The sequence below is a fragment of the Balaenoptera borealis genome (genome assembly GCF_965194805.1).
Source record: "Balaenoptera borealis genome assembly, chromosome: 5".
NCBI classification, from domain to species: Eukaryota; Metazoa; Chordata; class Mammalia; order Artiodactyla; family Balaenopteridae; genus Balaenoptera; species Balaenoptera borealis.
Genome location: NC_138862.1, coordinates 83059884 through 83087424, shown reverse-complemented (window position 1 = coordinate 83087424; position 27541 = coordinate 83059884). Strand labels below are relative to the sequence as shown.

The following is a 27541-nucleotide window of genomic DNA, read 5'->3' as shown; positions in this document are numbered from 1 at the left end:
GATGGTGGTTGCTGCCTGAAGGAAAAAGGTGGGGAAGGGGGATTGGGGGTCAGAAAGACCATCAGCTTTATCTGTAGTTTTGTTCTCTAAAAATATTACTCGACGCACACCAGGTAAAACATTATAAATTGTCAGTACAGATTGGTGGGAACACAACATTATATTATTTTCTATTCTATTTTTTAGTTTTAATATTTCTTTAAAAAATCCCTCTCTATTCTACTTTCTTTTTCTGGAACACCTATTAGAGGGATACTGGAACTTCAGAATTTATTTTCCACATCTCTTAAATAAATCAATTCATATTTTCCTCCTCTTGTGCTGCATTCCAGAAGAAGCCCTCAGGTCAGTTTTCCAGCTCAGTAATTCTTATAAACTGTCATTATTTTGTTATCAGCTCATCTGCTTATTTTTTTATTTCTTTTATGGTATTTTTTATTTTCAAGGGTTTGCATTGGTTCTTTTTCAGCACAGCCTGCCTGTTCTTGTTTCTTGGATGCCAGACCCTCACTTATTCCTCCGAGGATTTGGATTATGTTTAGGTCTTGCTGTGAATACACTTTGCCTCTGTAAGTTCCTTTTTGTTGCCTGCTCCACATCTTTCATGGTGTTGGCCTTACCCAAGAGTTTGCTGACTGTTGACTGGGCTTGTCTTCATTGGAGCCGAGTTGGGCTCTCTAGTATCTGTTTGTGCTACTTCCCTGGGGAAGGAGTGGGATGTGAGTGAGTGGGGAAGGGGAGGGTTGGGCAGCTGGGAACAGGGGATGGCCTAGGCTGGTCTTGTGGCATGGGTGCTCCAGTCTCTGGTGTGCATGGGACCCTGCCTTCTCTGACTCCAGCCCACATCCACTGTGTTGCCAGGAGGGAGATGCCCCAGTCACCTCTGACTGGTGGTGTTTGCGTGAATGTGGGCAGGGCTTGGTTTATAGAGACCAAACACTGCTCCTCTTGGTGGTTCTCCGTTTGAGCTGCCCTGGTCCTGTCCAGCTCCCAGGCACTCCTTCCTCTGGGCATGGTGCTCTCCCATCCACGTTTTGGACTGTGTTTTCTTTCTTCAATCCAATCCCATCATCATTTCGTCAGCATTTTATCTTTAGAAAATCTCCACAGTTTCTAATCCACCAAGGGACCCTTTCATAATTTTGAGTTGCAGATTTAAAAAATATCTTTTCTTTCATTTGTTAGGAATATATCTTATTTATAGGCCACCATCTGTGAATCTCAAGCTTGGAGAGAGAGCTTAGGGCTAGCCATGTAGATTTGGGAGTCATTTGAATAAAATAAAACTTGAAGCATGGAAGGGTAAAAGATACTCAGAGAGAGCCTGTGCAGAGAGAGAGAGGAAAAAAGCCAACCTAGGATAGAATTTAGGAAATTACCCATGCTTAAGAGGTTGGGATAAAACGAGGAACAGTGGGCAGGAGTGGTGGGAGAGGTAGCAGGAGACTTGTGGAAGGGCAGGAGGGAGAGGAAGGGTATGCACTACGGAGAGATGATAGCATCAGCCCCGAGAAAAGGTCGTGAGAGCAACAGTGAGGATGCTGGGGGCCTTCGAGAGCTGCCTCACTGGAGGGCTGGGGCCAAAGCCAAACAGCAATGAGTTAAGGGCCAGGTGACGAGAGGAAAACTGAGGCAGAGGGTGGCATTCTAGGACAGCAGTGGGGAAGTGGAGGGGGCCCTGAAGGCAAAAAGCCAGCCAGGAGCAGGTTCTGGGAGACCCTTGGGAAATGCCCTCCATTGATCTGAGGCCTCCTGACTCCCACACATGAGGAAGTTTCCCTTGGTATAGGAAGCAGATGGAATTAACAGCTTTGATTATTATTTCTGTGTGTAATGTACACAGCAAGAGGTATTTTAGAAAGACTTGTAATATCCTGTTATAAATCCATCTCTGTTTAGAAGCCATCTTTGTTTGCTTTTTGGCTTTCTTTTCATGAACATTTTTCCATTTTGTCGTTGATGCAAGATATGTAGCATTAGGTGTCACACTTTTTACCCTGGCGAAAGTAATAAAAGGTGTAGTAACAGTTTCTGCCCTTGGAACAGGTAAGTGGCTGTTGCTCAGAGCTTGGCCATGCCCTTCAGGAAAGACTCCTCTCTGTTTACTCTGCTTCCAGGAGAGCCACTCCAGCTCTGAGATACACAACTGCCTAGACTAGCAAAGAACTCAGACCTGTGGCATAGGGCCAGATCAGTGGGGTTAACATCTGGGAATTGATTGGCACCGTGAGAGGAAATATGGGGTAGGTTAATGCTGTGAATGGACTCTGATTAGTTGAGCCCTGACACTTTCATCTTGAGGCAGGAAAGACAGGGCCAGGTCCAAGGCCAGCCTCCTCATGTATAGGCATTAAGCAGAAGGCAAACCACCTCCTTGTTTTGCACTTAATGAGGCCATGACACATGGAGGAATGGCATCTAAAACAGAAACTTTGTAGCATCTGAGCAAGAAACTCTCACCATGAAAACAGTGGAGCATGCGCAAATAAAAATGCACAGGTTGCTGATGACCCAGTATGACCTCCCACGTTTGGTGCTCGACTAGAAAGGGAAAATTTAAGGGAAAATAGCTCTTAGAGCGCATGAATGGTGGCTTCAGGAGACAAATGCACAGGACCAGAAGCTGATGCAACCTGGTGCAATCCAGGCCACACCTCAACCCTCCCCTCAAAGAATATTCCATCCCTAATCAAAAAGACCCCCACCCATTTAAAGGGCTGAAAATAAGATGGGGGAGGAAAAAAACCCCCCATCTCTCAAGAGTGCACCCCTCACTCTCGAGGACACCGCACTCTTCTCTGACTGTGTCCTTTGCTTTTGCCTCAATAAACTGCTTCTTTGTTCTTTGCTCCTCAGCCTCAGTGTGTATGTGTGTGTGTGTGTGTGTGTGTGTGTGTGTGTGTGTGTGTTTCTTTCTTTGTGTTTTGTGTTCCGTGCCCAAATTCTTTTGGATGAGTTGAATAAGAGCCTGGACTTTGGATAAAGCTTTCCCAGTATTAATCTCACTGTCATGAAAGAATGACATTACTCCCTAGCCCAGAGTGGAGAATCCTGCATAATTTAGGCGGATTATGAAATTGAAGGAGAGACAGGGAAGAAAGGGGGAATTTAAAATAAGGCCCTAAGCACAAGTTTCCAGGAAGAAAAGGAGAAAGGTGTAGTGAACATTTGGGGTTCTTTTTTCTAAGTGGCTTTATTGATGTGTAGTTGATATTCAATAAACTTTGACATATGTATACACTTGCGATACTGTTACTACTATCAACATAATGAATGTATCCATGACCCCCCAAAGTGTCCTTGTGTCTCCTTGTAATTCTGCCTTCTCTCCCCTGCCTAGACAATAATGGATGTGCTTTCTGTCACTACAGAGAAGCCTGAATTTTCTAAAATTTTATATACATGAAATCATACGTATATACTCTTTGTCTGACATTTCACTCAACATTATTGGTTTGAGATTCATTCATGCTGTTGTATGCATACCAATAGTTCTTTTCTTTTCATTGCAGAATACTATTCTATTGTATTGACATACCACAATGTGTTTATCCTTTCATCTGTTGATAGGCATTTGACTTATTTCCAGTTTTTAGCTATCACAAATAAAGCCGCTATGAATATTTGTGTATAAGTCTTTGTACGGCATGTGCTTTCATTTCTCTTGGGTAGCTACCTGGGTGTGGAATGGCTGGATCATATAGTAGGTGTATGTTTAACTTTTAGAAGAACTACCAAGCTGTTTTCCAAAGTGGTTGTTTCATTCTGCTTCCCCACCAGCATTGTAGAGCATTCCAGTTGCTCCACATCCTCAATAACACTTGGTATAGTCGATCTCTTTACTTTTAGATATTCTAATAGGTGTATAGGGGTGTCTCCTTGTGTTTTTTTTTTTTACTGAGGTATAGTTGATTTACAATATTATATAATTTTCAGGTATACAATATAGTGATTCACAATTTTTAGATTATACTCCATTTATAATAATTATTTATAACATAATTATTTATAATTATTTTAAAATATTGGCTATATTCTCTCTGCTGTACAACATATCTTTGTATCTTATTTATTTTATACCTAGATCCTCATGATTTTAATTTTAGGTGGAGTTGTTTTCTTTACTTATTTATTTTTATTCTTTTTCATTTTCTTTTCTGTTATGGTTTATTATAGCATGTTGAATATAGTTCCTGTGCTATACAATAGGACCTTGTTGTTTATCCATTCTCTATGTAATAGTTTGCATCTGCTAGTCCCAAACTCCCAATCCAACCTTCCCCCTTGGCAATCAGAAGTCTGTTCTCTATGTCTGTGAGTCTGTTTCTGTTTTGTAGATAAGTTCATTTGTGTCATATTGTAGATTCCACATATAAGCGATATCATATGGTATTTGTCTTTCTCTTTCTGACTTACTTTGCTTAGCATGATAATCTCTAGGTCCATCCAGGTAGCTGCAAATTGCATTATTTCATTCTTTTCTATGGCTAAGTAGTATTCTATTGTATATGTGTACCACATCTTCTTTATCCATTCATCTGTTGATGGTCGTTTAGGTGTTTCCATGTCTTAACTATTGTAAATAGTGCTGCTATGAACATAGGGGTGTATGTATCTTTTCAAATTATAGTTTTGTCTGAATATATGCCCAGGAGTGGGATTGCTGGATCATATGACAACTCTATTTTTAGTTTTTTGAGGAACTTCCATACTGTTCTCCATAGTGGCTGCACCAATTTACATTCCCACCAACAGTGTAGGAGGGTTCCCTTTCCTCAGGTGGAGTTCTTTTTCTAATTTAATTTAATTTATTTATTTTTGGCTGCATTGGGTCTTTGTTGCTGCACGTGGGCTTTCTCTAATTGCATCGAGCTGGGGCTACTCTTTGTTGTGGTGTGTGGGCTTCTTATTGAGGTGGCTTCTCTTGTTGTGGAGCACGGGCTTTAGGAGCGCGGGCTTCAGTAGTTGTGGCACGCACGTGTCTCAGTAGTTGTAGCTCGCAGGCTCTAGAGCACAGGCTCAGTAGTTGTGGCGCACGGGCTTAGTTGCTCTGCAGCATGTGGGATCTTCCCGGACCAGGGATGGAACCTGTGTCCCCTGCATTGGCAGGTGGATTCTCAACCACTGCGCCACCCGGGAAGTCCAGGGTGGAGTTCTTTTAATTTAGGGTTTCATAAAAACAACAAGAAAGATGAATTGAGAATGGTTCTGTCCATACAGCTGCCCTGAGAACAAACAGGTAAAAATAACTAGGTATACTGTTTTATATATGGACTTATGTATATTATATAACACAAATAATAAATGAACTTTGATTTTTACTTTCAATCTTTCCTCTTTAAGCATTTAGTCATGTTTGAAGCTAGATGAGGCCAAAGAGAAATAAATCTACCCGGTCATGTGTTCAGCTCTAGCTTTTCTGTCTTTTTCCTGCTATAGTGCCCTCTGTCTTGCCTCTTCCATGCTCTGAGAATTTCTCCAGCCTCCTTGGGAGTCAGAATGAACCCTATGCCACAACCAGGTGCTTAAAATTACAAACAGAACTTGAATGTTTGCTCAGCATTTAGAATTAATTATCATGGACTACTTTTTTTTCTGCTAGGTAATGGTTTGTAATCTCTTTTGGGTCACGGATTCTTCTGAGAATCAGACAAAAATATCAGGAGGGGGGAAGGATAGGTATACATACAAAAGAGGGATGCACAGGTCCAACTCTGGCGAATGCTATGGGACAGAGGTGTGCAATGCAGGAATACAGAGAGGGGGTTTTTTCCTTTCAATTGTTCTATTCAAAATATGAGTGGCAGGGGCTGCCACATGCTGTCTGGAGATGCTAGAAAACAGAGTAGAGGCCTGCGGATCAAAGCCCTTTGGAAGTGCTCCCTGCCCTAGACTTTTTGTTATGGGAGCCAGTAAATCCTGTCGTTTGAAGCAGTGTGGTTTGAGCTTTGTAACCAGCAGCTGAAATCACCCTAAAGGGTACGAGGGGTGTCACAGAGCAGAGTGGGCTTCCTTCCTCTGAGAGAGCCAGGGGAAGGGCTGGGGAGATCTTTGGAAGGCAAGGAGGGCGTTGATGGGGAAGGGCCTCAGGTCCCAGCAGTGGCTGCAGGAGTGAAGGACACGGTGGGTGTGGGGCCTGGAGGTCAGGAGAGGTTGGACGCCACCCTCCTGCCCCTCCCCCAGAGAGCCCTGTCCTACCCCCTCCCCCCGCAGTGAAGCCCCTCCATCCTGAGGCTGCAGGCTCTCTGTTGGAACAGGCAGCCGCAGACCTTCCGAGGAACGAGAGCAGCTGGAGACGGCTCACGGCTGCACCAGCTTCTCCTTTTCCGGTTTGACAGGATGACTCTGCAAGTGTGGCTCTCATTTTGCAGTACAGGAGCGAACCCTCTAAGTGGGTCGTTGCTAAAGGGGTGGTGGAGGACCAACCCTCCTCATTCGTCACGGCCATTTGACTCTCCTAGCCGATGTCCACTGCTCTCCTCCTCCTGCTTCTCTCTGGAGGTGGGGAAGTCCCAGTGTCCTGGGCACATTCAGCCTGCCCTCTCCTTGCCCATGATCATCTCCCTAAAATACATCAGGATGCCATTTCTTGGCCTCCAAATCTTTGGTGCTTCCCCATAACCTAACCCTCTCTCCATGCTCTGGCCTTATTTTTCCAATGTCAATCACTCCTCCGAAGAAATCACACATTTCTTTGGAGCCTCTGTTAAGAGCTAGGCACAGTGTTGAAGATGTAAAGATGAGCCGATAGCTCGCAGCCTGGCAGCGGGGCACGGGGGCATCTTTGAAGCACATGGTACAATAGTTCCAGCATCAAGGTTGTTCTGGAGCCACACGGCCCTAAGAAGGGAGAGTGGACTGGGTACAAAATGATCCAAAAAATGTTTTCAGGGGAAGAATTGGGGGAGGGCATCCTAGACAGGGGGATGAGCACGTGCAAAGGCCCAGAAACAAGTCTGTGGTATGTTTGGGTAAAGGCAGGTGGTTTTGTCATCTAGACTCTGGAGAAGGAGGGGGTGACATGGAGGGGAAAGGCAGCCCGTGAAGTGCTTTGTACAGGCACTCTCTGCTCAGGCAGCGGGCAGGTGGAATGGCTGTAAGCTGCCCACACCGACATTCTGCAGAGCTGGCTCCGGGGCCTGTGTGGGACTTGTGCGGGAGGCAACACTGTGGCGGCCCAGGAGGACCATTTAGGAGACTTGTGCTGTCCACACAGGTGGTGACAAGGGCATAGGCTCTGTCAGCAGTGGGGGAGCTAGAGAGACGTTTCCCACTCGGGCAGGTGAAGGCTGGTGGGGCACAAGGGGTGTGGCTGGCGTTGCTGTACAGAATTCCTGGTCAGGTGGTGGGGATCAGAAATGTGAGCTAGGGAGCAGAGCGGGGCAGCTTGCCGGAGCCTCACCCTCTGTCCTACTCCCAGGTCCCTGATCCCACCCAACGTACTTTCCCAGCCCTGCAGACGGGTCTTCTGTCTCTAAACACACCTTGTCCTGTCAAGCCTTTGCTAATGGTGTTCTTTCTGTCTGACACGCCCTCACTGCTCACCCTTCTTCACCTGGTCAATAATAATCATGGTTCATAATATAAAAATAATTAGAACCACTTTGGTTTTTTTTTTTTTGGGCTGCATCGGGTCATTGTGGCACACAGTCTTCTCTCTAGTTGCAGCGTGAGGGTTTTCTCTCTCTAGTTGTGTCACACAGGCTCCAGAGCGCGTGGGCTCTGTAGTTTGCAGCAGGAGGGCTCTAGGCTCGCGAGCTCAGTAGTTGTGGCACGCGGCTTAGTTGCCCGGCGACATGTGGGAACTTAGTTCCCCGACCAGGGATCGAACCCGCATCCCCTGCATTGGAAGGCGGATTCTTTACCACTGGACCACCAGGGAAGTCCCTTAGAACCACTTTTTGAGCCCTCACCTTGAGTCTAGATCTGATGCTGACCTCTCTGTCCTTAACCTGTAAAAGCTCACAACAAGCCTATGAGATAGGCATCATTACTGAAGCTGTAAGATGAAGAAACTGAAGCCTAGAAGTGGTTAGGTTGCACCCAGACAGTAAGTGGCAGAGCCAAGATTCAACTTCATGCTCTTAAAAACTATGCTAGAGGGACTCCGAGGCCCAGCTCCCATAACACCTTCTACATGGAACCATCCCTGTTGCCTGCACCCAGCCTCTTCTCCACAAAGCAGGATTTCTGTGTCACCACTTTGGGGCTCCCAAGCTCTTTGTTGATGACCCTGGGCTCTGACCTTAAGCAACTATGAAATTGCGGAATGCTAGGACCAATTCCTACCAGTCCCCAGTGGCTCAGAAAGGGCAAGTGATTTTCTTATTGACACACAGCTAGAAAGTAGCAAGACTTTGTAGGAGAATGAGCAAAGACTGCTCAAAGTACTGGACCATTTGGACCGTGGTGAAATAGGCAGGACGTGAGCACAGATCCTGAGAAGGTCCCAGCACCTTTGACCAGCCACTTCCACCCTTCACAGATAAGCAAACCCTTCTTAGGGTTCAGTAGACATGCTCGAAGGTTTTTGAAGAACAACGTTGCTTATAAAATCTTCTAATGACCCGATTGGGTAGGGTGAGGGGTGAGTGTGAGGGGTCAAAGGTCCAGAATGATGGTCTCCTAAGGCAAAGAAGCAAGAAAGAGGAAGCTCAGACCCAGAGGGAAGCGGTAGGCGTGGAGCCTGCCGGTGAGGGAGGGAACCACAGCAGCCGGTAACATCCCCATTTCTTCCTAAGACAAAGGCGGCTCTCCTGTAGGAGCCTTAGAGAGAAGTCTGGGGCTGCCCAGTCTCTGGGGTAGAGGGACTATCAACTCTGGCTCTGGGGACAGACATTGCTGTCTCTCTCTGGCTCCTGCCTGACCCCGCTGGGGATTTGTACCCTCCCTCACCTCTAGCTCTGAAACAAATACTTCCTCAGCCCTGCTGGCAACTCAGCTCCCCTTGAGTCTGACACAAGGTGGCCCATCTTCCTGAGACTTGACTTCTGGGCGTCCAGGACGTATTACTTGGGTCCAGCTCTCTCAGTGACATGTTGGATGGAGGGCCCAGGGTGACCGAGACAGGGCGGCACCTGGCAGCCAGCTAGGGGAGCCGGGCACCCGGGTTTCTATGAAGGCCTTTTCCTGCACAGAGGTACTTTCTCTCTCAAAACCCTGACCACCATGGGCTAATGTTTACGAGAGAGAGAATTAAGAGAAGAAAAGCAGTATTCAATAATGTGAATACTATTGTGAGTTTAGCAATCGACACAGAAGGAGAGAAATGCACCGACACACCCAGAAGGATTATCCTGGGTAGTACTATTGTGGGAGATTTGTCTTCTCTCTACTTTTCCATATGTTCCAGGTTTTCTACAGTGAACAAATATTAGTTTTTTAAGGAAAAAAATGTTGATTTTAGAAAATGTTCATCTGAAAACTTGCAAACAATAATAAAAATGTTAACATATATTTAAAAGATGGGGGGGCTTCCCTGGTGGTGCAGTGGTTGAGAATCTGCCTGCTAATGCAGGGGACACGGGTTCGAGCCCTGGTCTGGGAAGATCCCACATGCCGCGGAGCAACTAAGCCCGTGAGCCACAACTACTGAGCCTGCGCATCTGGAGCTTGTGCTCCACAACAAGGGAGGCCGCAACAGTGAGAGGCCCGCGCACTGCGTTGAAGAGTGGCCCCCACTCGCCGCGACTGGAGAAAGCCCTCGCGCAGAAACGAAGACCCAACACAGCCATAAATAAATAAATAAATAAATAAAGAAGCTTTCATTAAAAAAAAAATAAATAAAATAAAAAATAAAAGATGGGAAGGAAAAAACCCTCAAAGTTCACTTTGCTTCATTGTGGGTAGAACGTCACCTGATTCTCCAAATATGAAGTCTGCACACCCCCCCCCGCCCCCAGTCTCGCAGTTCCCCTTGCCCTGTTTATTCGTCTTCATGCTGTTTATTACGACCTGATATATTTTACGCCTATTGAATTGTCTCCTTTCTGCCTTCCCCGCTAGCATGGAAGCAACACAAGAACAAGGGCTCTGTCAGTTCTGTTCATCTCTGCAGCCCAGAGCAGACCTGGCATTAAAAAGGTCTGAGCCCAGTACGTGTTTGTTGACTGAACGAATGGTCAGCCTGTGAACGATTTTAATTTTCTTCTTCATACATTTCTGAGATTTCAGCTGTTTTCCAATGAACTTTTATTACTTTTGTGAGCAGAAGAAAAATGAATCAATATTATTTTTTCCTCCATGGAAATAGCACAATGGAGTGACATCTCAATTATGATATTTGGGAGTGAACTTCTTTTATAATGAAGCTGGCATTCTTTTAAGTCTCAAAAACACATGAGAAATCCGCTGGTGTGAGTCATATGTCTGCCTGGCCAGATTCCTGCTGAGCTGGGTGAGAGCACAGATGTGTAGAGAAAGCTGCTCATTGTCTGCAGGGCCACCAAAGGTACACAGGGCCAACTGTGTGAATTCGCTCCCCACAAGGCTAGCTGGAAGCCTGTGCTCTGTGTGTCTTTCCCTCTTTCCTCATCTGCTCACCTTTGGATCTTTGGTCAGTAGGTGCAGAGACACGTTTGCCAACAGGGTTCCTGAAATTAGATCTAGTCCACCTGAATTAGATCTCCTGAATTAGGCGCTTGCCCTCTCCTCAGTGGGGTCCCTGCTCCCCTGGGAAGATAAGATGGGGCTGGTCTGGTTCCAGCTGTTGAAGTTTCTGGGGAAGAATGAGGCATCTTTTGTCCTCCAACATCTGGAGCCTGCCCCTCCAGGATGGGTCTGCCAGCCCCTTTCTGCTCCCCGTTCCTTCCCTTGCTCCCCTTCTCTCTCAAACTTAACCATTTGCCACGTAGCTCCCAGAGCCTGTTTTCTATGCTCAGGAACATGGCTTCTTCTCCTTCTTCTTTTTAAATCTATTTACTTAATTTACTTATTTTTGGCTGCCTTGGGTCTTCGTTGCTGTGCGCAGGCTTTCTCTAGTTGTGGCAAGCAGGGGCTACTCTTCGTTGTGGTGCTTGGGCTTCTCATTGCGGTGGCTTCTCTTGTTGTGGAGCACAGGCTCTAGGCGCGCAGGCTCAGTAGTTGTGGCACACGGCCTTTTGGCCTTAGTTGCTCCGCGGTATGTGGGATCTTCCCGGATCAGGGCTCAAACCCGTGTCCGCTGCGTTGGCAGGCGGATTCTTAACCACTGCGCCACCAGGGAAGCCCCCTTCTTCTTGTTCTTCTTCCCTGCCCACCACCAGTTTTAAGAACTGAAACAGTCTCAGTAACCTACCTCTCCCTCTGTGTTCCCACCATCTTCCACGTTTCTTTAGCGGCCTTACTGCTGGAACTCTTCACAGATCCCTTTCTCTCTAAGCTCAGGCCTCCACTAAGTGCCTTGGTCCCCCTTCCCCTCTCCAGAATCTGCTGCCAGTTATGCCAGCCCTGCCCCCTTTCCCCTCAGGGCAGAAGGGAATAGAGTCACTTTTGTTTTTAAACAAGTTCTCCATCCTTCTATAATTAACATAGAAAACAGAAACAAAAAGAACCGAAAAATGAAGGCATCTGAAATCCTCACAATATACAAATGTGGAGGAGAGCCACTATGACGGACTCTTTCTTTCTCTCTTTCTCTTACATTCAACTCTCCAGCCTCAGGCACAAATGCACACAGCCTTCCCCCACCTCCCGCAAGAGACCCAACTCTGTTCCTACTCCCATTCACAGCTTTAAGTGGATCTTGAGTGTGCAGGCTGGATTAATTATGACCTTGGATCATGACAAACTCTCATTGTTGGTCCATGATTGATGTTTCATTTTATTTACTTATTGATATGCCCATGAACCTGCTACTAGTTTTAAGAACTAAAACATTTTCAGTAACCTACATCTACCTCTGTGTTCCCACCATATTTTATTCTGTTGCCCCCTTCACTCCCCCACCCCTGTGGGGTTCATCTTCTTGAATTTTGTGTTTATTATTACCATACTTTTATTTATTTATTTCAAGATTTTTTTTTTGATGTGGACCATTTTTTTTTTAAAGTCTTTACTGAATTTGTTACAGTATTGCTTCTCTTTTATGTTTTGGTCTTTTGTTTTTGGCCGCAAGGCATGTGGGATCTTAGCTCCCCAACTAAGCTGGGACCGAACCCGCAACCCCTGCGTTGGAAGGCGAAGTCTTAACCACTGGCCCACCAGGGAAGTCCCTATTATTATCATACTTTTAAAAGTAGCTGTATCCCAACTTTTGGGAAAGGTCAAGGATAGACAATGTGCTTTTTAAGAAGAACAATAAGAAAGGGAGACTCGGGACTTCCCTGGTGGCTCAGTGGTTAAGACTCTGCGCTCCCAATGCAGGGGGGCTGGGTTTGATCCCTGGTCAGGGAACTAGATCCCACATGCATGCTGCATCTAAGAGTTCACATGCCACAACTAAGGAGCCCACATGCTGCAACTAAGGAGCCGGTGAGCCGCAACTAAGACTCGGCGCAACCAAATAAATAAATAAATTGTTTTTAAAAAAAGGGAGATTTTCCTACCAGATATCAGTAATGCAATGGGGCTGGGAACACTGGGTTATCCATCCAACTCATGTTCATCTCCTCCCATTTCCCCTTCCCATACCTCCTCCTGCATTCCAGAAGCAGCCAGAGGAGAAGCCCTGGAATCCCCTCAGAGAGACCTGGAAACCATACTCACAACGTAAGCTAGACAGACGGGAAGGCTGATAGATTGACAGCATAGAAAAACCATCCCAGTAATAGCTGGCAGGTTTACTTGGGGACAAGGAACATGGCTCCTGAGATAGGAATTACACTGTGGATCCCAGGACATTGCAGTGTCACCCACCTAGTGGGCATCCTCACAGAGCTCTTTATAGGAACAAGACAAAGCGCAGCTGGGGACAGAAGGACAGTCTTTAGATTAGATGTCTCCATCCTGTAGCACGGCCTCTGCCCTGAGCGTCTCAAGCTCTCTGTTTCTGTCACCTGTGGGGCACAGCTGGTATCTGGCCCCTGGAAATCCCAACCAGGAGGAGTAGCGACAGTGCCAGAGGCTGCAGAGGCCACAGACAGCAGCCAGCACAGCAGCCCCTAAGCCCAGCTGCCAGCAGAACAAAGTAGTGAGAAAGGCGAGGTCCGCGGGGCTGTCTGCCCACTAGGGCTGCCCAGAAAGTGGGGCATACAGTATCGAGGTCACCTGCAGCAGCCAGGAGCCAGACACCAGCATCAGCCAGGCCTTGAGCACCCAGAGTGGGGGCTGGTCAGGGACCCAGACCTCGACGATGAGCACCAGGGCCAGCAGGAAGGCAGGCAGCATCAGCACGGTGTACACTCGGATCTCCAGGGCGTTCTTGTGCTCGATGCGGGCCACCATTTCCAGCAGCATCACAACCAGGGCCAAGGCTGTGGCCGCCCGCTCCAGCTTCATGCTCCGCTGAGCCAGCCACGCCTGGCTGGTGAGCTCCACCAGGGCACTGAGCAGGAAGAAGCCAAAGATGGTGGCATGCTGCCACGCATTGTGATGCTGGAAAGGCCGCCGAGGAGCCTCCCAGTCTATCAGGGGAAAACAGTTGGTTCCAGGTGGGAAGAAGGACTCTCCCAATATCAGTATCTCGCCAGCGCCCATCTTCACCATTCCCTCTGCACGTACCCGCTGCCACCACCTCTGGCCTTGCTTGTCCCTTGCGGGGAGTCAGGGGAAGAGGAGCTTCTGGCTCCGCGAGAGGGCCTGGGACACCATCACTGTATAGTAGAGCCCACTGTGATAGATGAGCAGCGCCAGAGCCAGGTGTCCCAAGAGAGCGCCCATGCCTCGGCCAGCAGCCTGCTCGGGAGTGGGGGGCTGGGGCTTGTGAGGGACTCTCCCCACCTCTCAACTGTCAGAAGAGGCCCTGCTGGCCCCTCCTCTGTTGCCCACACAGGGGGAGGGCACAGGCCCCATGTGGGCCCGCGTCATTTTCAGGTAGCTGAGAGCTGGCCGGGCTCCTCCCTGATGGCAGGGCTCCAGAACAGGGCGGTACCGCTACAACAAACACGACTCTGCTCCCTTCCTCAGCCCTGAGCCTTTTTCCCACTGTTAGAAGAATGCATGTGAAGTACTTGGCGCCCTGGTAGTACAATAGATGACACTTATTGTTATTTATTATTAGTCCAAGTGGAACACCCCAGGTTTCACCAGCCAGTGAATACAAACCCAGGCTCACTACCATTGATGGCCAAGTTCTCCACCCTTACCCGAGCCCCTGTGTGCTTGCCCTTCCCCAGGTCTTTCAGTGGCTATAAGGGAAGGGCTGTGGCTGAGGTTCTGGACGCTGCTTTCCGCTGCACCACCTGGACTGGCGCTGCTTCTGAGCCTTGATTCTGCAGCTGCAGGCCCTGACAGCTCTGGCTGGGCTGCCCTGCCAAGGCACAGTGGTGGTGACAGAGCCACTGACACTCAGTTCCTCCTGCCCTGAGATGCCACGACCTGTCTTTCTGCACCATCCCCTGCCCTCTGTCCTGGTCACTGGGTCTTGGCTCTGCCTTCTTGCTCCTTCCCTGGACACTCCCCTACCGCTACTCTGAGCAAGGCCCTGCCTGGAACAGACACTGTCTTTGGGTTCTTGACATGTAGCAAAGGAGAACTACAAGTGTGTAAAACCTCACAATAGGGGTGGAGAGGACAACACCGAGGCCAGTAGAGATTGGGGCAAATGGGGGAATCAAGGAGGAGGTGGAATTTGAATCTTGTCTTGATGGTTTAGACATTGCAAGTGGAGGGCCCTGGGGTGGGAAATACAAGAGGAAAGTGTAGGCTCAGGGGCTGAAGCAGGGAGATGGGGGGAGGGGCAGAAGGGGAGAATAGACTGGCAGGTCTGGGCAGCCAGGGGTGGGGTGGAGGTTTGGGGGGGCTTAACTATTGGACCACCCATTTCTATGGGACAAAGAGTCCCAGAACTTGGGACTGAGAGGTGACCTGGGCAGGGGCTGTGAGCTGCCCACTGGGAAATGCCTGGTAGCCTCTGCCGGAGTGCCTTCCTGTACTGTCTCCTGTACATGTGCATCAGGTAGACAGGAGGACAAGTGATGTCCAGTGGTGTGAGGGACCTGGGCTGGGGAGAAGAGACCAGAGGTCAAGGGAAAGTAGAGATTGGGGGAGAAAGAGAAAGCACGTGGATCTGTCTCTTTTGGGAGCAGGGGAACAGCCAACTGGATGCCCAAGCCAGAAACCAAGGCATCGTCCTGGTCTCCTCCCTTCATCCAGACCCACAGTCAGTCCCTTACCATGTCCAGCCAGTTCCTCCTCCTGCAGAGGTAGACTTTCCTTTTCCTCTGACCACCCCGCCTCGGCTCTCTGCTGGCCCATGTCCTCTCTACCTCCTGGTTTCTCTTTTCCATATGGCTGCCAGAATACGAATATTCACACCTGATCGTGTCATTTTCCTGATGAACATTTTTCAGGTGTCTTGTGTCGGCTGTAGGCTGGAGTTCTGTGGCCAGGCAAACAAGGTCCTTTGTGACCTGTCCCCTTTGATCACTCATGCCTGCATTCCGCCACCTGCCAATATTATGCTTCAGCTTCTCTGGATTCTCTGTATTTTTCTAGAACATACCCATGTTTTGCATTGCCTTGGTCTTTGACCATTTGGTTCCCTCTCTCTGCAATATCCCCTCCCACCTTATCTTCGTGGTAAACTTCTACCCAACACCACTTTATTAACCAGAGAAGCAACTCTATGTTTTGACTGTACCCTGCACAGGCTCACACGAAAACTGATATCACAGGTTATATATCACCAGTTCTCAGGCTGTCTTGTCATCATCTCTGCTGCGCTGGGAGATGCTCCTCTCAGATACCTCTTCCAGAAAGGACTCGCTGCCCAGCCGCCAAGCATTTGGTGCGCTAACAACTTCAGTTGTAGTCTCCTTCAGGGTCAACCTCAGTTTTCCAGCTGAGGGCACATCCCTTCACGGTGGCCTCCAGCTAGCAGCCCGACAAGGTGGTGTCATAAGGGCCCGGCCGTTTCCCCCCCACGCTGGATTCTCTAATGGGTGACATGTGCTCCGGAGCTCCCTGGCGGGCAGGCAGAGACCTCAGCAGGCCTGCATCATAGCTGGAGAATTCTCCCTGCCCACTCCAGCTTTTGCCTTTTTCTTTTCCCAAGTCCTACTCACCAATAAAACTTTTGGACTCCTAACTCCATCTCAGCATCTGTTTTCAGGAGTGGTCCAAGAGATTAGTCAGTAAGATGGAGTTTGGGGACTGATCACTCCATCACCCAGCTGGCCATGAGGACCACATCCCAGCCCCCAGCTCGGGCTGGTATTCCCACTGTTAAACATTTCACCGGTGGTGACTTGGGAGAATGTGCAGGTAGAGAATAATGAACTAGCCTGTGTGATGATCAGGCATTTGAAAGGTAGGCAGAGGCATTTGAAAGGTATGCGTGTGTACGTAATTGTACACACATGCCTGCACACACATGCGTGGATAGATGGGAATGAATAGTTGGGTTGATAACCCACAGACACATAATGAAAAGCTGAGGGCAATTAACAAACAACTGAAAACAAGTGTGAGAGCCTGAGGGTTTCTTTGGCATCTTACAAAGAATCCTTCATCTCATACAGTGGGTGAAGAAAAAAGAGCTGGAGTTGAAGGTCAGGATTTAGACAGAAAGACAGAGTGGCTGAGTGGTATAATATAGCTCCAAAGATGGTTGGATCCTGACCCAAGGCAGGTCTGTGGGACCATGACACATTGGTTGGATACCCTGGAAGACACCAAATCCCTGAACTTCTGCCTCTGAGTGGTGTGGGAGGCGATATCACCAGTGAATCCTGTGATTATGCCTTGTTTCCTTTGCTGTAAGGGAATGCCCTGGTTGGATGTTGTATTGACTATATTTTCTCGTTTCCTGTATTCTTGATCCTCTGGCATTTGGGGACTTGATGTTGGAGAGACTGCCCCTCCCAAGGCTCACAAATTCCTAGAGATAGCAGACAACTTCCCTGCAAGTGCGCCTTTGACATACGAACCAACCAATCCAGAGCTCATCTCCAACTAGCTCCTTTATCAAACTTTCACATACCTTGTTCCAAATCACCCCAGGGCGAGGTACCAATTATTAACTAGGGTCCACCTCTATAGCCCAGAGCCCAAGGAAGCCATTCAAACTATCCAATCCTAAACTGACTCAGAGTACCGCCCTGCCTTGCCCATTCCTTCTCACAAGAACCCTAATAAAGGCTCAAGCTATGCTCTGCCCCTCTTCTGCATCCTGAACAACACTGGTCCTTCCCCAGGTGGTCCTGTGTGGCACGGCATGGAAGGCCCCTGTTTCTAGAAATCTGTGAGTATAAATTTCTTCCTTCATGACAGTCATTTTCACCTCTGCATGTCTCACCATACACGATTAAAGGATATCTTGGGTACAGTTTTAGAACAGATGCGTGTTGTACGGGATTCAGCACCTGTGAATCAGGCATTCCACAACCACTAGTGCTGGCTGAGACCTTATGGGCATGAAAGGCAAACCTACACCTAGACTAGATGTCTATCTCTGTGAGAATGAACTGTTGACCTTTGAGGACAGAAGGGGCCCGATGTAGTCAACCTGCTACCATGTGGCTGGTTGGTCTCCTCATGGAATAGCACACACGGGGCTTAGCACTGGTCTGTGTTGCTGGCCAATTGGACATTCAGAAGCAGCAGCAGCTAGATTGTCCTTGTTAAGTGTGAATCCATGCTGTTGGGCCCTTGCATCGCCTCTGTCTCTGCCATCATTGTTACTTTGTTCATGTGTCCATCGTGCTGGCAATGGGGTGGCCACCGATAAAAGCTGCCTGAGTCATTTTGTTTGCATGGTGACTCTTCCATGGTGGATGCTTTCTTGAACCAATCCTGGTACCAAGTTACAGGTTGGGCTCTCCAGGAAGCAGTTTTTGAGACAGAGTTAGGCATGCAGAGTTAGGTGTAAGGGTTTCATTGGAGGGTAACATCTGTGACAGGAAAGAGGGCAGTATTGAGCAGGGGGTGCCGTCAGATGGAAATGAAAATATGATAAACTGCCGCCCGGTGGGGCAGCTCCAGAGCAAAGACTGGTGCAAAGCTAGGCCCTGTGCCGCCACCTTGCTCAGTTATGGGCTGGGGCCCATGCCGATGAAATGAACAGCTGGAGACGGTCAGCAATCACACTCCTCCCAGCTGGTCAGCACGTCTTTTCTTGAAGGAGGATCTGGATGGTGCATTTCCTTGTTTCCAGGAGCTCAGACTCCTCAAGAACCAGGGCTTGGGTCATACCACAGGTAAACCACTGAGACCGCAGAGGTGGTAGCTGAGGGCAAGAGGAATTTAGAATGCATGGTAGAGGAGGGAGGCGATGGGTACCAGCTGTGGCCCCAAGACCACCTGCAGTGAATGGGGTCTCTATTTCATCCCCCTAACTTCCCTCTTGTAGATTTTCCTGAAAGAAGACAGGCCCCCAGAGTCTGCCTCATGTGTGTGGAAAAGCGGGTCCATGCAGCACAAGGCATGTACTGTGGCAGGCACAGAGCTGCACTGCCTGCTTCTCTCCTTCGAGAAGCTTCGAGGATTGAGGTGAGCTTACAGCCTCAGCGTCTGGGTCCACATTGAAGGTCAGTTTCAATTTTTGAGCTGAGCCCAGCCAATGTGAGCATGACGATGGATAGGGCCTGGCTACTTCTGCCCAGTGAGGGACTCTGAACAGGAAACCTTGGACATCTTTGTTCCAGAGCTCCCGTGGGGCTGGTGGAAACTGACATGCCTGCGTCACGATGGCTGTCCATCCCGTCGTTCTTCCTCCCCCTTCTTTCATTGCGTCACAAGCTGGTGGACCTCGGTTCCTCCCAGCTCAGTCAGCCTCTGCTTCTCAGAGAACTCCAATGGCACAGTCTGCGTGGCGTTCTCCCTTCTGATCTCTGAGGGCTCCTGGGATTGTGGTCTGACTGAATGACCAGCTGAGCACCCAGCTCGTCTGTCAGGACTGTGCTTCGTGCCCGTGGCAGGGGCTCTGGGATTCTGCGTGTGTTCTCAGAGAGTGTGTGGCCTGGGGGCCACTTGGGGTGGAACTAGTTAAATAAGAGCAGCCAGAGGGTACTTTTGTGAGATTGTGATTCTCAGGGACAGCTTTAGGCTGGCCACCAGGTGGGGCCTCTGCAGTGTGGACCTGGCTCCCTCCCCACCAGACTTTCCCCTGCTCCCCTGAGGGCCGGGTGAGGAAAGAGAGATTCTGGATTAGGTGTCAAGGACTGGGATAGGAAGAGGCCAGGAGAGCCCCAGCACCTACCAAACAGGAGCTGTGGTCCAGAGAGCAGCTGGTGCCACGGAGGGACCGACAGCAGGGGACAGCGTTTCATAGAGTACTGGGGGCAGGGGGACCCTCTGTGGTCTGGCTGGTGAGAACTTTCTAAATAAGTTTTTTTATTGCAGTATAATTGATATGTAAAATTATATTAGTTTCAGGTATACAACATAATGATTCAATATCTGCATATATTGCAAAATGATCACCAGAATAAGTCTAGTTAACATCCATCACCACACAGAGTTACAAAAATTGTTTTCTTGTGATGAGAACTTTGAAGATCTACTCTCTTAGCAATTTTCAAATATGCAAGGCAGTGTTATTAACTATAGTCACCATGCTGTACATTACATCCCAGGACTTATTTTCTATCAGAGGTATTTATGGCTACAGAGTGGGGATCCTGGAGGGAGAAGAGAGCAAGGAATCAAACTGCCTCTTTCAGCCTCTCCAGGCAAAGCACAGATACACCATGAGGGACTGGGGGTCCCTACCAATAGCCACACCCTGGCCACCTTATGGAATTATTGTCATCATATGTTCTATTAGGGGAAATCACGTGAAACTGCCATTTTTGTTGGTCAAAAAACAGTGAAATACTGGCAGTTTTACTTGGTCCAATTTAACATAGAGAGTTGAATTGAAGTTAGGGGTATATATATTTATTCCCAGGGTACGTATCTATTTAGGGACCTTCCCGTAACCACTGTTCCTGGAGCCTTCTACTGGTCAGGCATCAAACAGAAGTCTTTCTGTGCATTCTCTGATTCTGTACTCACAGCAGCCCAAAGAGGTTGTACGATTATTATCCCTGTTTTTCAGATGAAGAAAGAGAGGCACAATCAAGTAGCATGCCTAGGGACAGAAGTGGGAGGTAGACCTACATCTGTCTGACCTGTAAACCCATGTTCTTGACCCCTGCACAGACTGCCCTGTCAAAGTCCTCTGCGGCCTCCAGGGGGTGAAGTGGGATTGGGGACTGGACATTTGAGTGGAAGAACTATTCAGAGAGCTCTACACCAAGTGGCCCCTATGCAACCATTAGGGTCAGATATGTATAGACTTTGTGTGGTTGAAAGCTTAAAAAGTTTGTGGGACCCTCTTTTGGAAAAATAATACCAAAAAGATCTCACTTTTGTAGATATTGCCTAAACATGTGTCCATATGAACATTTTGCTAAGGCCTCTCCCCTGTGCAAGGGAAGAGTGCTGAAGCTAAGCTTCGTTATCAAGGTTCTGATGCCCAAAGGGGTGCGACGGGAAGCAGCTGCCCTCACAGAACAGGCCTGGGAGGGCAGGGGCTCTGTCTGGCACAGACAAGGAAAGTCCAGCGCACCTGTAAGTTCCACCCAGGACCCAGGGAGATTGTATAAATGGAGAACCAGGTCGCCTGTGCCTTTTGCACAGGCCAGATTCTGAAAAGGGGGTCCAGCGTCTGCGGGGTAGGGGTGGGGTGGAGGATGTGTGTGGAAAGCCCTACACTGCGTTGGCATTTCTTTGGCTGAGAGCACTGCAGCTCCCACTTGTGGCCACTAGGGGGAGATGCTCCTTTGGGAACTATTTGCGAAGACCTTCGCTCTCCCAGTCCCCCTTCCAAGGCACCCAGAGTCCCTGGGCCACTCACACTGTCATCATCAGGCCCAGTTCTGCTGATGAGGCCTCGTCTGCATCCTGTGGCCTCCTGTTTCAAGGAGCAACTCACACGGGGAGGGGCTACAAAGATGGAAGGAACGTATGGATTCTCCCTGGATGATGTGAAGGAGGAACATTTTCTTCCCTAAGGAGCCCCTGACCTTTTACAAAATTCCATAAGTTAAAACTTAGCTAAATGTTTAAATTAGAAAAATAGAAAATTCAATCTGTGTTTAACTCAAGTTTAATAATAGGAAACATTAAACTATTGTGTAGGTACATCTGGATTCTGTGCTGTAATTTGGGGAGGAAGACATCCGGGCTCCCAGGAGGGCCATGTCCTGCATGGGGTCTGTCTCCTCACAGCTGTGGGCTCCTGGAAACCACTAATGGTCTTTGTTCACTTGATAGCCCCTGACCCAGCACACTAGGTCTTGATCAGTGTTTCCAGGATGAACAAGGGATCAGAGAAAGAAGGGGACAGAAAATGGGAGGGAAGGAAACGATGAGATAAGGACAGAGAGAAGCTGACTATAGCTTATTCAAAAGAACTTTGTATATATTTTGCAGGACTTTAGAAATAAAGAAGAGACAGGGATATAAAGATGAATAAGTTGGTATTCCTGCTCTCTGGTGATTCAGTTTCTTATGAAAAAGAAAGATATGCCAGTAACAGTGGTGTTGGGCAAAGTATAGGGGCCGTCCCCAGGGAGACCTCTTGGTATGTGATGCACTCTGTCAGTGGCTGTGAGCGTCAAGCTATCTGGTCAAAATGTTCAGAACCTTGCTTGACATTTGGTTCTTTGTAGGTGACATGTCAGTGTGTTTGTTTATATCTCTGGAATCTTTTAACCATCTCTGTATCCCCAGCATCTTGAACTTCCACAAAAATGATGTAAGTATGCCTCAGTGGCGTTATTTTTCATTCATTGTTCTGGGATCTTGGATAGAAGTCAAACGTTCCTCAGCTCTAGGAAATTTTCTTGGTTTATTTTTTGAAAATACTCCCCCCCACCATGTTTCTATTTCCAGTTTCTAGGGCTTTTATTAGTCAGATGTTGGAATCCTGGACTGATCCTCTATAGCTCTTATCTTTTCTCTCACACTTCCTATTTTGTTGTTTTTTACATCTATTTTCTGATCTACTGGTCCTTCTATTGGAATTTTTTTTAATGATCAAAATTTTAATTTCTAAGAGTGTTGTCTTGTTTACGGAATTTTCTGGTTTTAGAGTATCCTGTTCTTTTTTACGCTTGTAATAGTGTCTCAAGTTTCCCTGAGGATACTGTGTGTGTGTGTGTGTGTGTGTGTGTGTGTGTGTGTGTGTGTGTATATATTTTTTTTTTTTTGGCTGTGTTTGGTCTTCGTTGATGCGTGCAGCCTTTCTCTACTTGTGGCAAGTAGGGGCTACTCTTCATTGCGCTGCATGGGCTTCTCATTTCGGTGGCTTCTCTTGTTACGGAGCATGGGCTCTAGGCCTGCGGACTTCAGTAGTTGCAGCATGCGGGCTTAGTAGTTGTGGCGCACAGGCCTAGTTGCTCTGCGGCATGTGGGATCTTCCTGGACCAGGGATCTAACCCGTGTCCCCTGCACTGGCAGATGGATTCTTAACCACTGTGCCACCAGGGAAGTCCCTGTATGTATATTTTCTCTTGTTCCCAGAGTTAGCCTTATTTTCTCCAAGGTCATTTTTCCTGTTTTATTTTTCTTTCAACTTTTTATTTAAAAAATGTTCAACTTACATATAAGTTGAAAGAATAGTGCACTGAATGCTCATATATCCTTTCCCTAACCATCAGTCATTAACATTTTGCCACATTTGCTTTCTATTTCTAGTTTTTTATTTTTCTGCATCATTTGAAAATAATTGTAGACATCATGACATTTTAGTCCTAAATACTTCAGCATATATTTCTTTTAAGAATAAGGACATTTTCCTACATACCTCAAGATCATTACCACACTCCAAATGTCTAACACTAATTGAATAATATCTTCTGATATGCAGTTCATATTTAAATTCTACCATTTGTGCCCAAACTTACTTTAATAGCATTTTTTTTTTTAGATCCAGGATTGGGTCATGAGTCACATATTACAGTTAGTTATTATGTTTCTTTATTCTCTTTTAACTTAGAACAGTTCTCCCTTACAAATTTTTTGGGTAGCTTTCATGGTACTGACTTTTTGAAGAGCTTGGGCTAGCCATCTTGTGGAATGTTCTGCATTTTTCTGATTATGTTAAACAGGTTAAACATTTTTGGCAAGTACACTCCCTAGGTAATTTTATGCACTTAAGATTGCATCTCCTTGTTTCATTGTGATTAGATTTAGCTTACACATCCTGGGCAGTAATAATATACATGTGACATTGTGTTCTTTTCAGGACATCACATTTAAAGGCACGCATGCTCACTTGCCCATTGCTGGTGATGTTCATTTGGATTACCCAGTCAAGGTGTTGTCTGCTTTATCAATTTGTTTTTTCCTTGCAATTAATAAGCCATCTTTGCGGAGAAATTTTAAGACCTTGTAAATATCCTGCTCCTTATCAACTTCCCTATAGATTTAGCACCCATTTTCCTGAGCCAATTTTTTTACTATGATGATTGCAAAATGATGATTTTCAAACTTAACCATTCCCTCCACATTGATCAGTACTTCCTGGCTCTATAAGATGTCCCAGGTTCATATTGTACTTTCCATGTCCTAGTCCTGGAATCAGCTATTTCTCCAAGGAGCTCTGGTTCCTTTTATTGGTTGCCTTTACTGTTGGAGGATATTTTCACTGCATGAATTGTAGTTATAGGTTAGCAATTTTTTCCCCTTCAGTATTTTAAAGATGTCGTTCCATTGTCTTCTGGTTTGTGTTATTTCTAAGTCAATGTTTTATCATTGTTTAATTTTTTTTTCATTTTTCTCTGCCTTTAAGATTTTTCTGTTTATCTTTGGTTTTTAGCATTTGAGCTTCTTGGATCTGTGGGGTGATATTTTCTCATAATATCTGAGATGTTTGAAATGTTTCAGCCATGATTTTTTCAAATATATTTTTGCATGCTATAATATCTCATCTCTCCTGGGACTCTAATTACATGTGTTAGACTGCCTAATATTGTCCTACAGGTCACTAAGGCTCTGGTCAATTTTTGCATTTTTTTTCTCCCTGTGATTCACTTTGGATAGGTCTATTGACTTACCTTCAAGTTCACCGATCTTTTTTTCCTGCAGTGTCTAATCTGCCCTTCAACCCATTTGGCAAATTTTTTATTTCTGATATTGTATTCTTCAATTCTAGAATTTCCATTTGATGCTTTTTAATAGTTTCCCTTTACCTACTGAATTTCCCCAATTGTTCACTCATTATGTTCGGTTTTTCCCTTTAAATCCTTAAACATTTTTATAATGGCTTTTTAAAAGTCTGTGTCTGTTAATTCCAACACCTCTTATCATGTTTGAGTTTGTTTCTCTTAACTTTTTTTCCTTGATTTTGAATCACATTTTACTGCTACTTCACCTGTCCACTGATTTTTGATTGTCATGTGTACATTGTACATTCTACACTGTGGGAATTATGCGGCTTTTCTTTAAAGTTTGTTGAGGTTCATTTTAGTAGGCAATCGATTTACTGGTGAATCAGTTTGAGTTTTTTCTTCAAGACTTGTTTTAAGCCTTGTTAGGACTGGTTTAGAGTATTCCTTACTGAAGAGCTAGACTAGCTCTACTCCTAAGATGTGGCCTTTCTGAGGCCTTAATTGAACTGCACCATTGTTCAGCCACTCTGGCTGGTTGGAACAGCTATGTCTCCCAGTCCTGTGAGACCGCTGGAATCTCTGTGCGGCTCCCAACTTCTCAATAGCTGTTCTCTGCCAGGCTTTGCAGACTCATCTCTCTATGCTCAGCTGAGTATTCAGTCAACCACTTGAGGGGACCCCCTATGCAGATTTCTGAATCTCCTTCTCTTACAGCTCTCTCCTTTTCAGTACGCTGCCTCACAAATTTCAGCTGTTTCAACAGCCCTAAAATCTAATTTCTGCCTCTTCAGCTCAATGAGCCCACTGTTCTCTGCTTGGGCTCTACCTCTCTGTACTGTGCTCTAGAAACTGTCTCCAGGAAGAAAGCCAGGTTATGGTGGAGCTCATATGGGCATTTCTTCTCTTAGGGATCACGGTTCTGCACTACCTGTTGTTCCAATATCTAAAAAAATTTTCTTTATACATTTTGTCTAGTTTTGTAATTATTTATGGCAGGAGGGCTAGTCCAGTGTTACTCTGTCATAGCTAGAACTGTTGGAAAAATTTAAATGCCAAATACAGATTTTAAAAAAACACCACACTTCTTGAACTTTTAATTTCTTCTTTCAGCACTGGTAAATTTGATGAACCCATCTGTTTTATGTTCCCTTTTTTCTTCCTTTTTGGTTCTTTTAGATTAATAAAGTATTTTCTATAATTTCCTTTTTTTTGGTCAAATTGTCAGTTATACTTTCTTTCACTATTTTTTTAGTTTTGCACTAATGATTATCCAATAGGATGACAACTTGATTTTCTTTACTTTGTATTTGATTTGGAAAATCTGCCAAGAGGATTTTTTTCTTTACCTTTAAAATTGTTTTACTCTGATATATCTCAGAGTTGACTATTCTGGTCAATTTTCCTATGTACATAGGTGCATTCAACATGTAGATTTAGGCCATTTTTACTTTCAGAAAGTTTTCTGGGGTTATATTTCTTTGGGGTTAAACACTTCATATTTATTTAATTTATAATCTACTTTATGGTGGTATAATTCATATAAAATAAAGTTCACCAATTTGAAGTGTGTAATTTGATGAGTTTTGACAAGTCATATATAGTTGTATAATCATTACTACAATCACTATTGGATTATAGTTTTAAATAATATGTTTCATTCCATTGTTCTGTTTTGCTTTTTCAGCAACTCCAATTATATGTATATAAATCTTTTTTGCCTATTCTCTATAGCTATCATCTTTTCTTTGATCATTTTACCTCCTTATTTATTTATTTTTCTCTTGGCTATATCTCTTATTATATTTTCAGTTGAATTTTCATCTATCTCCTTTGGGCATCTTGTGATTTAATCTTAACTTCTGAAATTTTTTAATTAAAAAAAATTTAAAGATTTTATTGAGATATAATTGACTTGTAACATTATATTACCTTCAGGTGTACAACATATTGAGTTGATATTTGTATATATTTCTTTTTTCTTTTTATTTAAAAAATTTTTTTTATAAAGCGGGTTCTCATTAGTTATCCATTTTATACACATCAGTGTATACATGTCAATCCCAATCTCCCAATTCATCACACCACCACCCCCACCCCCGCCATTTTCTGCCCTTGGTGTCCATACGTTTGTTCTCTACATCTGTGTCTCAATTTCTGCCCTGCAAACTGGTTCATCTGTACCATTTTTCTAGGTTCTACATATATGCATTAATATACGATATTTGTTTTTCTCTTTCTGACTTACTTCATTCTGTATGATAGTCTCTAGATCCATCCATGTCACCACAAATGACCCAATTTCGTTCTTTTTTATGGCTGAGTAATATTCCATTGTATATATGTACCACATCTTCTTTATCCATCGTCTGTCGATGGGCATTTAGACTGCTTCCATGTCCTGGCAATTGTAAATAGTGCTGCAATGAACATTGGGGTGCATGTGTCTTTTTGAATTATGTTTTTCTCTGGGTATATGCCCAGTAATGGGATTGCTGGGTCACATGATAATTCTATTTTTAGTTTTTTAAGGAAACTCCATACTGTTCTCCATAGTGGCTGTATCAATTTACATTCTCACCAACAGTGCAAGAGGGTTCCCTTTTCTCCGCACCCTCTCCAGCATTTGTTGTTTGTAGATTTTCTGATGATGCTCATTCTAACTGGTATGAGGTGATACATCATTGTAGCTTTGATTTGCATTTCTCTAATAATTAGTGATGTTGAGCAGCTTTTCATGTGCCTCTTGGCCATCTGTATGTCTTCTTTGGAGAAATGTCTACTTAGGTCTTCTGCCCATATTTTGATTGGGTTGTTTGCTTTTTTAATATTGAGCTGCATGAGCTGTTTATATATTTTGGAGATTAACCCTTTGTCCATTGATTTGCTTGCAAATATTTTCTTCCATTCTGAGGGTTGTCTTTTCATCTTGTTTATAGTTTCCTTTGCTGTACAAAAGCTTTTAAGTTTCATTAGGTTCCATTTCTTTTTTTTTTTTTTATTTCCATTACTCTAGGAGGTGGGTCAAAAAAGATCTTGCTGTGATTTATGTGAAAGAGTGTGCTTCCTATGTTTTCCTCTAAGAGTTTTATAGTGTCCAGTCTTACATTTAGGTCTCTAATCCATTTTGAGTTTAATTTTGTGTATGGCGTTAGAGAGTGTTCTAATTTCATTCTTTTACATGTAGCTGTCCAGTTTTCCCAGCACCACTTATTGAAGTGACTGTCTTTTCTCCATTGTATATTCTTGCCTCCTTTGTCATAGATTAGTTGACCATAGGTGTGTGGGTTTATCTCTGGGCTTTCTATCCTGTTCCATTGATCTATATTTCTGTTTTTGTGCCAGTACCATATTGTCTTGATTACTGT

At 45.6% G+C, this 27541-nt stretch overlaps 1 pseudogene across 1 annotated transcript in view; it reads right to left on the bottom strand.

Moving 5' to 3' along the window:
• Positions 1-10174: 10174 nt before the first annotated feature.
• Positions 10175-27541, bottom strand: part of LOC309629513 — a 61687-nt pseudogene continuing 44320 nt past the window's right edge. The window contains exon 2 of the transcript in view: positions 10175-13677. The product of the transcript in view is annotated as an uncharacterized misc_RNA (transcript). The remainder of the gene's footprint in view (positions 13678-27541) is intronic.